Genomic DNA, 16,565 nt, shown 5'->3' on the forward strand with positions numbered 1-16,565 from the left:
TATTATGGCGAAAGAGCAAAAGGAACTACACTTAATTACGGGATATTTGCTAAGAGGTGATAAAAATCGGCCAGAGAACAGACGATCGAGCAGAAGATCCACATTCACTGAGAAGGGCGATAAATATTTATTTAGAAAATTATAATCCGCAAAAGACCGTACTGAAATGGACTGACACGAGGAAGTGTACGAGGTGCGTCAGAAAAGTAATGACGCTGATTTTTTATCTACCAAAGTTTTTGTTATTTTCAAACAACGGTATTGTCCACTTCAAAGCAGTTCCCTTCGGCAGCTATACACTGGTGGAGCCGTTGTTCCCAGTCTTGGTAGCAGCACTGAAAGGCTTCAACTGGTGGATCCTTTAATACGTCGGTCACAATTTTTTGAATGTTCTTCAGTGCCTCAAAATGACGTTCTTTTAAGACTTTTTTAATTTTGGAGAAAGGAAAAAAATCACAAGGACTCAGATTAGATTAATAGGGAGGCAGTGGAACAACAGGAATACCTTTTGAGGTCAAAAATTTCGTGGTGGGAGTGGCTGTGTGACATGGGGCGATGCCATATCCGGTCTCACTTTCAAAGTTCAAAAATGGTTGAAATGGCTCTGAGCACTATGGGACTTAACGTCTATGGTCATCAGTCCCCTAGAACTTAGAACTACTTAAACCTAACTAACCTAAGGACATCACACAACACTCAATCATCACGAGGCAGAGAAAATCCCTGACCCCGCCGGGAATCGAACCCAGGAACCAGGGCGTGGGAAGCGAGAACGCTACCGCACGACCACGAGCTGCGGACTCACTTTCAAGGACATCTTTGCAAAACACTTCCTTTACGCACGATAACCCTAGTGTCAAAAAAGGAAATCAGCATTATTTTGATCTTTGGTTTGATCTTTCGAGGAGTTGTCTCAGTGTGTCACTTCTCACTCTGCTGCTTTGTCTCAGGATCATACTCAAAAATCCAGGATTCATCACCTGTGATGAAATGACTGAACCATTCGGGCCACTTGCCAATACAAATTATGTTCCCCTTTGGAAGCCAGACGTGGAAGTTGGACAGATCTGAAGAGATTGAATAAGAGTCTCTGACCGCTATTTCCACCAACCAGTCGTCTTCTAAAGTTGTGTCCCCAGCGCAGAAGACGTTCGTTGGTCGTGGGATCTTCTTTGGTGGAGGCTGCTGCACTGTCAGTTGGAACCTGTGATTGTGCTTTTTGCGGGATGCCTCTTGCCCAGGTTAGTATCTTTATCTACAGAGGTATTGACAATGATGGTTGGCGACACTTCTCATTAATGTATCTTATTTGGTAATTATTCAAATATTCACACTATCTTTTACAACACTCGACATAGCTTTCTTACTTGTATGGTAACTTTCCCATCCAACTTCCGAAATATGATACACACGTCCGGGTCTCCGGTACGCACTCGGCAGAGTGAGTGTTAAATGTTTACAACTAAGTTACGCCCGATATAGAGGACAACATGTCCGGCTCTGAAGAGCACCAGAAACAGAGTGACTATTACATATTCACTTGTAAGTAACGCACGATACTGAGATACATGTCCGACCCTCCAGAACACCCGAAACTGAGTGACTAGCGCAGCTAAGTACTTCGTCTCCCAGGCGCACCAAGGCGACCTGGTGTCCGAAGCACTTCGGTGCTATATTGCTACTCCTACGTTTCCTAGAACTAGTGAAATTTCATAAACAAAAACGTTAGCCTCTTAGAAAACCATGAGAGATTGTGATACTAAAACTGGGTTAAATACAATGAAAAGTATATAAATAATTAATAAGATAAGTTAGGCGTTATGGAGTCTAGCACTCGAATGTGCCGACCAATGACAAGCAAGTTCAGTACAATTGGCGGACACTCCCACGGGACTGGTCACTTGTACCTCACTCCGCTTTCGTACCATATGGTTCTTCAAGGGTATCAAGCTGCATCAAGGCGAGCTTCTAGCAAAATAAAATACTGGCAGCCACGGCCAGGAATATCACACAATCCTCTCAAGAAGATCAACGCACACGTTTCTTCGATTGTCCTTCTGCTCAGTTGTGAGGTTTTTCTGCACCATTATGGCACAAACTTTTTGCCGTGCGAGGTAGCCGCGAGGACTAGGGTGCCTTGTCACGGTCCGTGCGGCTCCCCCCGTCGGAGGTTCGAGTCCTCCCTCGGGCATGGGTGTGTGTGTGGTGTCCATAGCGTAAATTAGTTTACGTTAGATTAAGTTGTGTGTAGGCTTACGGACCGATGACCACAAACCTTTCCCATGAGCAAAACTTCGGTCAAAATTTGACGTATGGTGAAAGTGTTTAAATGGTCACCCATCAACAGTATTGTTAAACGTCTCACAAGAGCAAGCGCACGTTCGACATTTTCGTCGGTTTTTAAAGTTAATGGTCTGCCTGAGGCAGGTTTACCTGCAACGTATTCTCGGCCTTCTAATAATGACTTTTGCCATCGAAAAACTTGTGCTCTTGATCAGGAATGTTCCCCATAGGCCTGTTTCAACTTTTCAAAGATCACACTCGTGTATTCCACGAGCTTAACACAAAACTTGATAGCATAACGTTGCTCTAAAATCCACTGTTCTATTTTCATGACACACAAAAAGAAGTGTAACTTCTCTGCTGACGCTCTCAAAAGTCACATGATGGCTGTACGGAGCGGAAATTCGAACTGAGCATCTGGAAGGGATGAACACATCGATCTACACGAGTAGGAAAAACACAGAGTGTCGTCAGTCTCAGTACTTTTCTCACACACCTCGTGTAACTGTCTAAAAGTACTCTGAACACGTGAACTTCGAAGTGTCCCGCAACAGCACATAGGACTCATAACGACCGGCATGCTCCCAGATAATGTCGCAATACGTACTGTTCTCAGTGATTACGATACGTGGCAGACGATTCAAGCCATCCACTTATCACCATTCAAACCGAGAGGATTCCGTACTTTGCGACGATGGAAAATATGAAGAAAAATCCGATAAAAAGTATAGTTCGACCCAACATTAAGTGAAGATCATAAAACGAAAAGGAAATTAAATGTGCCTTGTTGTTTTTGCTGGCAGCAAAGCCGAGCAATGAGATCTTAAAATTCCAGAAGCATCTGTATTTCTAGAATACAGTCTCGCCACAACGAAGAAAGGAGACACTGCTTCATAGCGGTAGTTGCTGCTCGTTGCGAAATAATTCAGGAGCAGCGTTACTTGCGTTAAATGTACCGAAACGCTCATTTCGAGGAAGAGCAAAAAGCGACCACAAGACTCGCTGACGCTCGCCAACAGTGACAAAGAGGATGAAGGGGCTTTGTGAGGCTGTAAGACCTTCAATGTTGTAGTGAAAAAAAATTGCAAAACCAAGGGAATAAAAGAGAGAATGGTTAAAATGCTCTTTCATTTCATTTATCGTTCGATGGCATGAGAAAATACTAGACAACTATTTACAACAAATATATACATTTCGGTAGAAATACACACAATCTCAAGTTCGTGATGAGTTCAGATCCCTATGTCCAGGCTTGAAATCCATTCACAAGCTTTTGCAGACAAATTATCTCTGAGGGAACATTCAAATGTTATGTGATATAATGTTTCCTGCTCTTCGTCGCAGTCACGTTAAGGGGGGAGGACTTCCACCCACAATGGCGCAACAATGCTCCACATCTGCCCCGGTCAGTTACGTCACGGGTCAGTACGTACCAGTATCGTCGGCGCTCCTAAGGAATTTTGATTAGTTGGTGACGTTTCAAGGAAGTTTGTTCCTGCCGTTGGTTGTTCCAAGGATCTTATATGTTGAAATGACTGTCTTGCTGTACGCACAAAATGCTTTCCTAGACCTCAATCGCTGATTGTGAAATTTCTGAGTGAACTGATAATGACCATTTTTTGGACTGAGCTTGTGGTGATTATTTGATATTGAGATCAGGCGTATGTATGTTAGCACACGTCGACTGTGTAAATCTACTACAGTGGAAATTAAATGAAACAATTATTGTGATAATTCGTCACATTTTATACTTGATGTTGCTGTATTTGCAGAGATGCATTCTTGACTAATTGATGTACATTACTACCTCCTGTGAAGATGGTAACCAGTACCGAAACCGCTAGAGAAAAAATACAATTGTACAGCTCCTGATTGTTTCTAAATATTTCTTGGCTGTTGATAACCCCTTGAAGGAAGATTTATTATATCGAGAAAAGTAAACTGTTCATTATTTCAAAAGTCATCGCCGTAACTATTAATATACTTATCCCACAGTGAGATAAGACGATCAATGCCTTCTTGGAAAAATCACTGTGGTTGCCTACGAAACCACGATTTCACCCCGGCGTGCAACTCTTCTTCTGAAACAAAACAACGGCCACGAATGTCTTTCTTCACGGCTCCAAAAATATGGAAATCGCATGGAGAGAGACCGGGACGGTATGGGTTATGTGTAAGGACTTCCTAGCGAGACTTCTGCAGCGTAGTCGAAACAACCTGCTAACAAAATGTTAATTTAAAAGGGCATGGCCTACTTTCTTCCTATCTATGCACTATTCATTAGTCGTAGATCTCTAATAACCTCGTCGTCGACAGGACGTTACAGTCTAATCTCACCTGTACTGTCCACAGAAAGTACTCAAGCGACATATGGATAACATCCTGCTCAATAAGCAGAAGGTTACAAGACCATCATTGTTCAGATACTTTGAAACGACGAAAAGAAAAGGAAAGAAGGAGAAGAAGAAGAATGCTCTGAAAACTGCTTGATATTTAATTACGACCGACACCTCATGTAAAGAGACATGAAGAGAATTAATATGCCTAGCCCGCAAACAACTGCGAGCATTTCGATTACCGGTGGTCTGTGGTTTCGAATTACCATCTTATTCTCCTGCAGTAATTTCGACAGGCTGCAGAAACCAATAGTACTGTTACTGCACGTAGCTACCCTTGGAGCTCATCCACAACACTGCAGTTACCTTTGACTTCCCCACTCCGTAGTTCTCTTCTCCTTCTTCTGCTAACTCTTCATTGGTATCATCGGTACGCTCCCATACCATTTGCCATGTGACGAATCAAATGTCGATTTTACGCATGAAGTGTTAACTTCGTTTGTATTCCATCGTCGACCAACAAATCTTCTCTTGACATATTACCATATGTCTTTACCAATGTAGCAACACTGTTTCTTTTTTTTTGTTGAGATGCTGGTTAAACCACTGATGAAAACAGCACAAACTTCACCTCTCGTTTTCTCTCTTACCCGGATCCTCACACTGGATAACGTACACAAAAGATTGAGGTCAGTGATCTAAACAGGTGTAGTTAGTACCTCTGATTTGGATCTAGCTGCTAATATTTCAAGGACGTTACCTGGCACGTAATCTGCCTCGTCATTAACGAAAAAGCAGCTCCCTTTTGTATAGCAACAACTTGGTGTAACAACAATCGTGATTCGTTATCCCATATGCTGTGTTGTAGACCTAATCTACTATGTCTTCTAGTTCAGGTATACTGTTTCGATTTCAGTGACTAAAAAGTATACTGTTTCGATTTCAGTGACGTAATAGAAAAAAGTTACGTAAGGAGCGTAGGAAGGAATTTCATATCCAAAGTTTCCACTGAGACACCCAGATCTATTTTGGATGAACGCAAAAATATCACTTATAAAACATTTTATGGCGTTGAAATTATTTTATGTTCTACAGGAAATCACAATGGAATGAGACGACTAGAAACGTCACAAAAGCATCATAACATTTTATATAACGCAAACTAAACGAGTCAAGTCACAGTGCAAATGAAAATTGTAGCACTGATATTCGAACCGGAACACTTAACACAACGAAATAATACCATAGAAGTACAATACTGTAAACGTCAACGATTGAACAGCAATTGTAGCCTTAGAGACAACTTTTGACAATATTGACTACATCTTGTACAGAACAAGACTGCAATTATGAGAATGAAGGGGTATCAGAGGAAGGCAGTGGTTGAGAAGAGAGTAAGACAGAGTTGTAGCCTGAGAAATCAGTAAAGGAAACCAAGTAGTAATTTGGAAAAAGAATTAAAGTCAAGAACAAAAAATAAAATTTTTTGAAGTTTACTGATGATTCTCTCAGAGACGGGAAATGATTTGGGGAATGCATTTGAACGGAATGGATAATGCCCTGAAAAAAAATTACAAGATGAATATTAACAAAAGTAAAAAGAGCATAATGGATTGCACTAAAATAAGTAACGCTGAGGGATTGGTTTAGAAGATGAGGCACCTGAAAGTGGTAGACGAGTTCTGCTATTCGGACAACAAAATAGCTGACGGCAACCGAAGTAGAAAGGATACAGAATACAGGTTGGCAATGTCAAGAAAAGTCTTTCTGAGAAAGGAAAATTTGTTAATGTGTAATACACATTTAAGTGTTAGGAAGTCTTTTGTGAAAGTATCTGTGTGTAGTGTATCCTTATGTGGAAGTTGTGGAAACTACAAGTTAGGGTAAGCTGTATAGACAAGAAAAGATTTGAAGTTTTTGAAATAAGGTGTTACACGTCGCTGTTAACGGAACAAAATCGACAGATATAAAGGTAATTTCCGGAATACCCGAAGGAAGTGTGATAGGATCGTTATTTTTTACAGTGTATATAAATGATCTAGTAGACAGCGTCGGAAGCTCCCTAAGACTGTTTGCACATGGTATGGCTGTCTATAAGAAAGAAGCAACGCCAGAGGACTGATGAATGGTGCAGGCTCTGGCAGCTGACCCTGAACGTAGACAAGTGTAACATATTCCGTATACACAGGAAACCACACTAGAGACAAATTTCTGGAAACAGTATTTACCGTAAAATACGAGTATGTAGGAGTAACTATCCACAGCGATCTTAAGCGGAATGACCATATAAAATACATAGAAGGAAAATCAGATGGCAGACTAAGATTCATAGGAAAAATCTCAAGGAAGTGGCTTAAAGGGCGCTTGTTCAACCGAGTCTTGAGCATTGCTTATCAACATGGGATTCTTACCAGGTGGGACTGATAGAAGAGACTGTGAAGATCCAAGGACAGAGGCGCGTTTCGTCTTGGGATCTTTTAGTCGCTGCGAAAACGTTACAGAGATGCTCTCCAAACTGCACTGGCAGACGCTACAACACATTACTTCCTCCCAAATACATCTCGCCAAATGAGCACGACGAGAAAACCCATAAATTACAAGTTATTGAGGCTTACTGACAACCTTTCTTCCCACGCACCATTCGCGAGTGGAACAGTTAAGGAGAGATCAATTAATGATACCATAAGTACCCTCGGCCACACACCATTAGGTGGCTTGCGGTGTATGATGTCGATTATGATACAGATGAATGCCGAACATAAAAGAGTTGATCGGATAACTAATGGGGAACTGGATCGAAACAGAGATTAAAGAAAGATATTTATGTACAACTTGAGTAATAGGAGACGTCGAGTAATAGACCACGTTCTGCAGCATCAAGGAATCGTCAGTTTAGTATTGGTGGGGGCGGCAGGCAAAGAGGAGACTAAGAATTGTAGAGGGAAACCAAGACTTGACTGCAGCAAGCAAGTTAATATATATATTTGTGGGTTGCAGTTGTTATCAGAGATAAGGACATTGGCCGGGCGGAGTGGCCTCGCTGTTTGAGGCGCAATGTCACGGATTGCGCGGTCCCTCCTGCCGAAGGTTCGGGGCCTCCCTCGGGCATAGGTGTGTGTGTTGTTCTTAACATAAGTTAGTTTAAGTAGTGTGCAGGTCTAGGGACTGATGATATCTGCAGTTCGGTCCATTACGAATTCACACACACATAAAGACATTTGCCGAGGATAGACTGGCTTGGAAAATTGTATCACACTACAGAATCCGTGAGAAATATGTATACACACTTATGTGTTTATTTTACATTTAGTGATTGATCACACTTGTAAAACCTTCAGTTTAGCCCATGGTTACTTTAAATGTTCAAAATGTTCACTGTTGGCGGCTACACACATAATAGAACGACGAGCGCTCACCGCAACTACGTCAGTCAATGTTTCAGTGGAGATTGCTGTACAAGTCGCTGTAATCTCCTGGCGAAGTTCCTCCAGCGTGTGTGGTTTACGTCGATAGACGTTATCTTTCACAGCTCTCCACAAGTAAAAGTCATTATGTGATAGATCTAGAGACTGTGGCGGGAACTCAATGGGTCCTCTTCGTCCATCCCAATGCCACTGAAAATTGTCATCCCGGAAAGCTCATATGGTTAGGTGGTAGTGTGGTGGTGCCCCATCCTGTTGGCCGAAGACCTCTTCGTCAGCTCCATAAACCGCATGTATACCTAGCAAAACTGATGTGTGTAACATTTCCAGGTACACTTCTACAGTGACAGTAGCATCAAAGAAAATGGCTCCTACTAAGCGCCTAGATGATAGTCCTCACCACACATGAATCCCTGATAGATTCACCGCTTTATCCACATAAACATGCGGATTTTCCGGTGCCCAGTAGACACTGTCATGCCGATTCACGGTTCCATTAAGTTTAAATTGTGCCTCGTCACTCTACATTACCTTCGTCACAAATTGTTCTTCATCAGTCGCCATTTGGTGATACCAGTTACAAAATCGCATTCGGCGATCAGGATCGCCATCACTAATCGCGTGCAGTAATCGTGGAAGGTAAACTTTCCACTTCGCAGCTTTCAGGATTCTTCATACACTTGTACTGCTAACTCCCACTTCACGTGCACATTGCGTAGCAGATTTCTGAGGAGAATTAACAAACGTTTCCAACACGGGAGCCGACGAAGCAGGACTTGTAGCTGTACGCTGTCTTCCTGATCTTTCTTTGTGAATATCACAAATCGTTCCATGCAATTCAAACTTGTCAATGATGCGCTTAGTTGTTAGGCGGGTTAGCGGTTCTGTTTCAAACTCCCGCCTTCACTGACGTTGCACTTCGACGGCATTATCAAACTTGGAAAACCACTTCACAATACATTTTCGTTGCTCGAATGTCAAGCGTGATCCAGCCATCTTGTTTTCTCAATACCGAGATGAAAGTAGTAGCAGCTGCTGAGCCAAATACCATACTACTACACACTTGTAACTCAAATCGAACGACAATATCGATATCTCGATAGAGCCTGACAAAGACTGTATACTTTTTTCTGGCGGAATCTGTAGTTTGGACTGAAGACCTCTACAGCAACATAAGCAGATTCACTGTATCAGTTATCATTTTCAGTATTTTATGCGTCATTTTTACAAAGTTTGTTCTAATGTTACCTTTTCTTTGTTTTCAGTACTCTTTGCAGGTATATGTTTGTCTGTACATAAATATATACAACTTTGTTGCTTTCGTTGCTCACAGGTGGTCGATCTGGCCTTTATATATGCGTTTTTTCGATTCGAGAAGATTATAAAGAAATTGTCGTATTCTTCTTATCACGACTGATCGATGATCAAATAATCATCCAGCCAAGTTTTGAACTGCGTTTCATCAAAGGGCCCTGAAAAATTTGGTTAAAGCGGCTTGTATTTAGTTTGCTTTCAGTGACAATCTCTGACTGCAAAGTGAGCTATATAACTCAAAAATATTATGATGCCACCATCACCTTGTCATTCCTTACGGTATTTCTTCTGCTGACGTCCTACTGCTGCTGCTACTATTACGTGTTTAATCATCTAAAGCGCTTGCCGGTTAATGCGATTTCGAGAATATTAGATCTATAATACAATTTAATAATAGCGTTTATGCCGTTCTCTGGTATCTTAGTATCGTTTTACATAACGATAGCTGAGGTAGGCAGTAGAGACATCTGCACAACATTTCTCCTCGTGGCGAAGATATCTTCCAGTGTGCTGCGCTTGTACTCCGGTCTCCACAGTCGATAAAGTACGTGTGCCTCATGGATTCGCAATTTCCGCGCGTTTATCTTGAGGCTACCTCCTGTTTTCGCAACTGGCCGCGCAGCACCCTCAGAACGACAGCCGCTAGCAGGCGTAATTCGGGACGTCTCGAGTCCTGAAAAATTACAATAGTCCATTTATTATGAATGTATAGTGGTGTCTTCTGGCTTTTTGCTTTACGTACAACCATTTCCTTCCCCAGTTCAAGCTTGTCCATTGTTTCTAATGACCTTTTCGTCGACGGGACGAGAGACCCTATTCTTCCTGCCTTCCTTCGAAACATTAAAATGCCGCTTCGTATATTCTACGTCTATGTGTACGTGAATACTCCACACTTCAAAGTAATGTATGCCTGTGTGGTGGTGGGTCTTAGTGTGCCCAAAGCGTTTTCCCTGTCTACCGTTCCGTTTGTGAATGATACTCGAGAAGAAAGATTTTTGGCATGCTTCCATATAATTTCAAACTTTTATAATTTTACCATCATAGTCATTATGCGAGGTGTATGCTAGAGAAAATAACCCGTGCCTTTTCACGCCATCAAAGTCCGCTTTCAGGACTGGAAGCACGAATATTTTTTCTGTGCTGCATCTCTTTCCAGCAACCTCTCCATTGGAATTTGTTGTACGTTTCTCTGCCATACTTTAGCGCTGAATAAACCACCCTGTGATGAATCATCCTCCTCATTCCTGTAGCTCCTCTCCTCAACTAATCCAACTTGGCAAATGTTCCAGGCTGACTAACAACAATGAACACTTGATGCCGGCCGGAGTGGCCGTGCGATTCTAGGCGCTACAGTCTGCAACCGAGCGACCGCTATGGTCGCAGGTTCGAATCCTGCCTCGGGCATGGATGTGTGTGTTGTCCTTAGGTTAGTTAGGTTTAATTAGTTCTAAGTTCTAGGCGACTGATGACCACAGAAGTTAAGTCGCATACTGCTCAGAGCCATATGAACCATTTTTTTGAACACTTGATCTTTCCTCATAGAACTACAGTTGAGTCGGAGTAGGTTGATTCCTGTCAGTTGCAGTGGGGCTGGGCGTGGCAACTTCGTGGCCTACTTCAACCAATAACGTAACACGATTTTGTGAACGACTCTGTGGCAAGGTCTCAGTGTTGACACAGCATTGTAGACGGCTAAGGTTTTCGCCTGCAGCCGTCAGTACTTCGCAGCTGAAAGCTGGCAACTGCGCTACGAGCTGCCAGGGGTATTCTTAATGCCTCTCGACTATAGCTATGGTATAATTGTAGTACACGCAGACGGACGTCGCCCTAAACGAGACAGACTTATCACAGAGAGCCTAAAACATCTTCCACCACACAAGATATGCTTTTCACAGGTATTTCCACTCAAAAGGTGCTGCACAAAAAGAATGGCCAAGATCCAAATGCCTCAGTCTAATCCACAACATAAGTACTAGCTTCCGCATTTGAGACTCAAACCTAGTAAAAGTGGTACATATCATTCCTGGCTATACTCGGGCATATTGCTTTGGATGTTGCCATGATGGGGCTGGTTTCCAGTACCTGGACGAAGAAGGCTTTGTCCAGCCTGCGGATGACAGGATGTACTTTCCGTAATCCTTCTAAATTACTATGCGTTATAGTTCAATGGAGTGTTTCTCAAAATTTTATTCTATTCAAACGTCTAACTTTATAAGTTTAAAATCTGACACAAGCAAAGACGGCATTCCTAGTTCTACAAGTATCAAACATCGGCCTTCATTTAAGGAAGATATTTCTCAGTGTTTGATTTGGCAGCACAGCATTGTACGCAAATGACTCACGAACTGTGGGAAAAAGGGAAAGAAGAGAAGTGAAGGGTTTAAAAGGTGGTGCTGTAGAATGATGTTGAAAATTAGGCGGGCTGATAAGAAAAGAAATGAGGAGGTTTTCCGCAGAATCGGTGAGGAGAAGAACATTTTGGAAAAATTGACAGAAGACGGGACAGGATGATAGGACATGGCGTTAAGACATCAGGGAGTAATCTCCATGATACTAGCAGGAGCCATAGAGCATTTTAACTGTTGGAACAGACAGCGATTGAGGACGTAGGGCGCAAACGCTACTCTGTGATGAAGATGTTGGTACAGGGATGAAATTCGCGGCCTGCCGCATAAAACCAGTCAAAAGACGGACGACAAAAAGGAGAATTTTATTTTTTAACATGAGCTGAATAATCAATGTCTGCTCAGTCGGTACAAGTCAGAGCCTCAACGGCGAGCAGCTGTCAGTTTTGCTTGCCGGTAATTTGCTCGCTGGTTAAAATCTGAAACAGGCGTTGCCATACTTTTCCCACTAAGCGAAAAACAGGAATAAGAACACCCACGTCATGTGATCAGTGTCAACGTATCCGCACACTAAGTAGGTGTTAGTCTACATGTTTTATTTCAGCTTAATGATGGAGAGACTTATTATTCATAAAAACCAAGCTGGCGCTTGAATTAGTGAACTAAAATTTTGTTAGACGCTAGCATGTTGTATGGAAGTACAGTAGAAACTCGTTTATCTGACTCTCACACTTCCGGGTCTCCGGTTCATTTGCATTGTTTTTTTAGTCCTGTTAATAATGTTAGCCAAAAAGTTAACGTTGAGTTGTGCAGTACTGTTTTGCTCTCGTTTGTTGTGAGTGTAAAATGACATCAAAGAAATAGAAGGTGGTAGTGTACATGGACAAAGTCGACACATCGGATGTCATTGAAGGATGTGCGCGCATTCAAGAATGCTTAGACAAAGGTTTTAATGACATAAATTACTGGCTGCGAAATGATAATGACGCTCGCTACGGTATGATTTCTGATGACGAAATCATCGTCGATTGTTAAACTGCGGCGTATAACGACAGTCGTGTATTAGCTGACGAAGCTGCCACTCAATCGGGTGATATTATGATACAAACAGAAGTAACAACACAGCTGGACAAGACGATGAGCCCTCCCTCGGGCATGGATGTGTGTGTTTGTCCTTAGGATAATTTAGGTTAAGTAGTGTGTAAGCTTAGGGACTGATGACCTTAGCAGTTAAGTCCCATAAGATTTCACACACATTTGAACATTTTTTCAAGATAATGATTTCTTTGGAACGTCAGGCAGAAACAACTTTTGCGGAAGTAACGCAGGTACAAAGGGCGTTCAAAAAGTTTAGCACAGTCGTCTCAATTTTTTTTATTTTTTTGCAGGAGGAGAACGAAATTTTTTGTGAATATACTTGGAACATTTAGCTACACATCGAGCCTACTCAATGTAGCCTCCATCAGCTGTTACGCATCTGGCCCTTATTGCCATGATGTAAATGCACTTTGGTAAAATTCTGGGGATGGACTTTTACACCATCGCTTGACACAGGAAATGAGGTATTTCTCACTAACAAATGTTTTACCGCACAGGTGGGCCTTCAGACGATCAAAGAGGTAAAAATCAGACGCAGCCAAGTCTAGACTGTAGGGAGGATGAGGAACAATTTTCCAACCCATTTTCCAGATTTTCTCCTGCGTCATAAGGGCTGTGTGGGGTTTGGCATTGTCATGGTGTAGTCTGATGAGCTGACCCTGAAGCTGTGGTTTGTGGGTCTTGATGGCACGTCGCAGCTTGTCCAGTGACAAAACAGGAACGATCCCGGTTAGTTGTGGAGTCAGGTCCCAAAAAGTCAATGAAAATGACACCACTGATCCCAGAAGAAGGAGACCATCATCTTTCGGCCTGCTGTTTGTGAAAGTCTTGGTTTCTCCTTCTGAGGGGAACCTGGATGACGCCACTCCATGAATTGGGTTTTGCTCTCAGGTTCGGAAGAAAACAACCATGTTTCATCCTGGGTAATGACGCCGTCAAAACACTGTTTCCGCTCTTCAGTAAAGGTCTTCATGAGACCCTCACGCACATTCTTCCTCATCATTTTCATTTTACTTGTCAATAATCTGGGCACCCAACGTGCACAGATTTTTCTGTACCCTAGTGACTGTACCAGTGGTACCACACTACCCAATGACAAACGAGTCAGTTCAGCAAGCTGTCGTGTCGTCACACACCTATCATTTTGGAAGATTTGACCAATGGTCTCCTTATTCACATCACTCACTGCCGTCGATGGTCTACCGCATCGCGAATTGTCCAGTAGAGAGAAATCACCTTCTTTAAACCTCTGCAACCACCACTGGATACTGCCGCGATCCATTGTGTTCTCCCCACAAAAAGGTAGCAACTTCCTGTGAATTGATGTGGCAGAGTCTTCGCCAGTCTTGAAGAGGAACTCCATCACCGACCGTCCTGGCAACCTGACATCTACTTCACAGTCCATTATGGTTTACCTGTAAGTAAAAGAAAATAATTTTATACACCAACTAATAGCTAAATGTTCTAAGTATGTTAAAAAAATTTCATTCTCCTCCTGCAAAAAATAAAAAAAGTAGAGACAGACGGCTGTGCAAAACTTTCTGAACGCCTTAAGTAAGACGCGAGCGCCATCGTGCTGCGCATAAACGACATAAAAATCTAATTCAAATGAAACTTACTGATTATTTCCGTGTATGAAAATCACTGTGATTTTCTTTCAGTATCTGGCCACAATTTATGTGACTTCACGTCACAAATGGTAGTGATTGAGAGAAGTCTTACAGCACAGCGGTACGTCACGAATTTCCTGCGTCCTTATGTCACCTCGACTGCATCGCGGTGGAATTTTGAACGGAATGACGCTCGTCCTTATGTGGCGCGTTGCTCTATGAACTGAGTGATGTTGAGGTACTCCCATGGCCAGTAAGATCCACAGACCTGTCACCGATAGAACATGTGCACGACCAGGTCAGACGTCAACTTCGTCCCAGTGCCAGCATCCAGGATATCAAGGATCAGGGCCAGCTTGCATCAGGAGAGCCTTATGAAACTCTTCCCAACAGAATCGGAGCATACATCCAGGCCAGAAAGGATCCTGCGTCATACAGGTAAGTGGGCTCATATTGCCAAATTCTTTCTAAATTTGAGCGAATTCTTTAACCAGTAAAATTTTATTCCTTTTCCCGCTACTCTGGTTGGAGCTTCACTTTCCTTGCCTGGGAGTGAATACCTTATATCCCAGTTACGAACCATACATTATATACGTATAAGGTATGAAAATTGAGTCAGTAGTAACAATCCTCAGAGCTAAGGCATTTATGTGCATACGATGATGCTTCTTTGGCTCGTTATTGTGACTGCACCAGTTTTAAATGTGCCGACTCGATACGCTTATCAAACTACGTGTGTTCAGGTATGTGACTGTTAAGTTCATGTTTTTTTTTTAATTTCTGATATCTTGTTTTGTAATTTTCGTACATGTTGAACGACCAGATGCCGCATTATTTTGTAGGTCTGAAGATGGTAATTACTGGTCAGAATTAGTAACGTGATATGTACGGATTGTGGCTATAAAGTAACGGGGCTTATGCTGTCATAAAGTAAGTACGGATGCGCCAAAGATGAACGACCAGTAGCTGTGAAGCGTGAAGTCACCTCAGTCGAAGGCGTCATCTCTGACGTCTGTAGACAAACAGTTGTGGCCGTGTGCTTAGTTAGTATAACAGTTGTAACATCGTTTTGTCGGAGACATAAGAGTAATAACAGACCAACGAATTGTTGGGAAATTTCACATGAAACTTGGAAAAACTGGCGCTCACACCTGTCTTTTACTAAAAGAAATGTATGTCGAAGACTGCTTATCACGTACGAGAGCTTTTGAGTGGTTCAGGCGTTTCCAAGATGGCCGAGAAGACGTTGAAGATGACTAGTGCCCGACAAGTCTTTCAGCATGGAAAACGGATGAAAATATCGAAAACGAAGGTAATCTGATTCGATTTCATCATCGGTTGAGTACTCATCCATTGTTGAAACTGTAGTTATTGGCAAACAATACGCAAGGAAAATTTTACATAACCAATTTAACGTATAAAAGTTGGTGCGAAACTGGTGACGAAAATTCTCACGATCTAACAAAAAGAAGCTCGTGAAAATGATTGTACTGACAGTTTGAATACCACTGAAGTGATCCTAATCTCTCGGAAGGAGTGATAACACGTGTGGAATCTTGGTTTTTCTTTTATGATTCAGAAGCTAAGTGCCAATCCATGCATCGAAAGGGCCGAACTTCACCGAGAACGAAAAAAGCTCGAATGAGCAAATCAAGAATCAAAGCGATGACGATTTATTGTTTTTCGATTTTACCGAGTTGGTACCTTCACTGGGTTCCTGAGGGTCAGACTGTTAATCAGCGTTACTACCTTGAGGTTGTTGCTCAACTCTGTGAGGAATTAAGAAAGAGAGGACCCGAATTGTGGAAGGACACGTCTTGGGTTCTGCATCAAGAGAACACACCGACCCATGCCGCATTGTCCGAGGTTTCTAGAGAAGTACAGCGTCTCAGTGTTAGACCACCCACCCAGCACCAGGTCACGTCTGCGTTAAAAGGAGCAAGAGTTCAGTCCGTTGATGCAGCGAAAGAAAAAGCGGCACGCGTTGTCATGAGCCCACAGAAGAAGACTTCCAGCGCTGTTTCCATCAATGAAAACTTCACATGGAACCTTGTAGGGATAGGAAAAATTCACATGGAACCTTGTAGGGATAGGGGAGGGGAGTATATTGAGGGCGACAATAAATAGATATGTGTGTTTTTTTGAAATAAAATGTTT

This window comes from Schistocerca piceifrons, chromosome 4 (genome assembly GCF_021461385.2).
Source record: "Schistocerca piceifrons isolate TAMUIC-IGC-003096 chromosome 4, iqSchPice1.1, whole genome shotgun sequence".
In the NCBI taxonomy this organism is placed as follows: Eukaryota; Metazoa; Arthropoda; class Insecta; order Orthoptera; family Acrididae; genus Schistocerca; species Schistocerca piceifrons.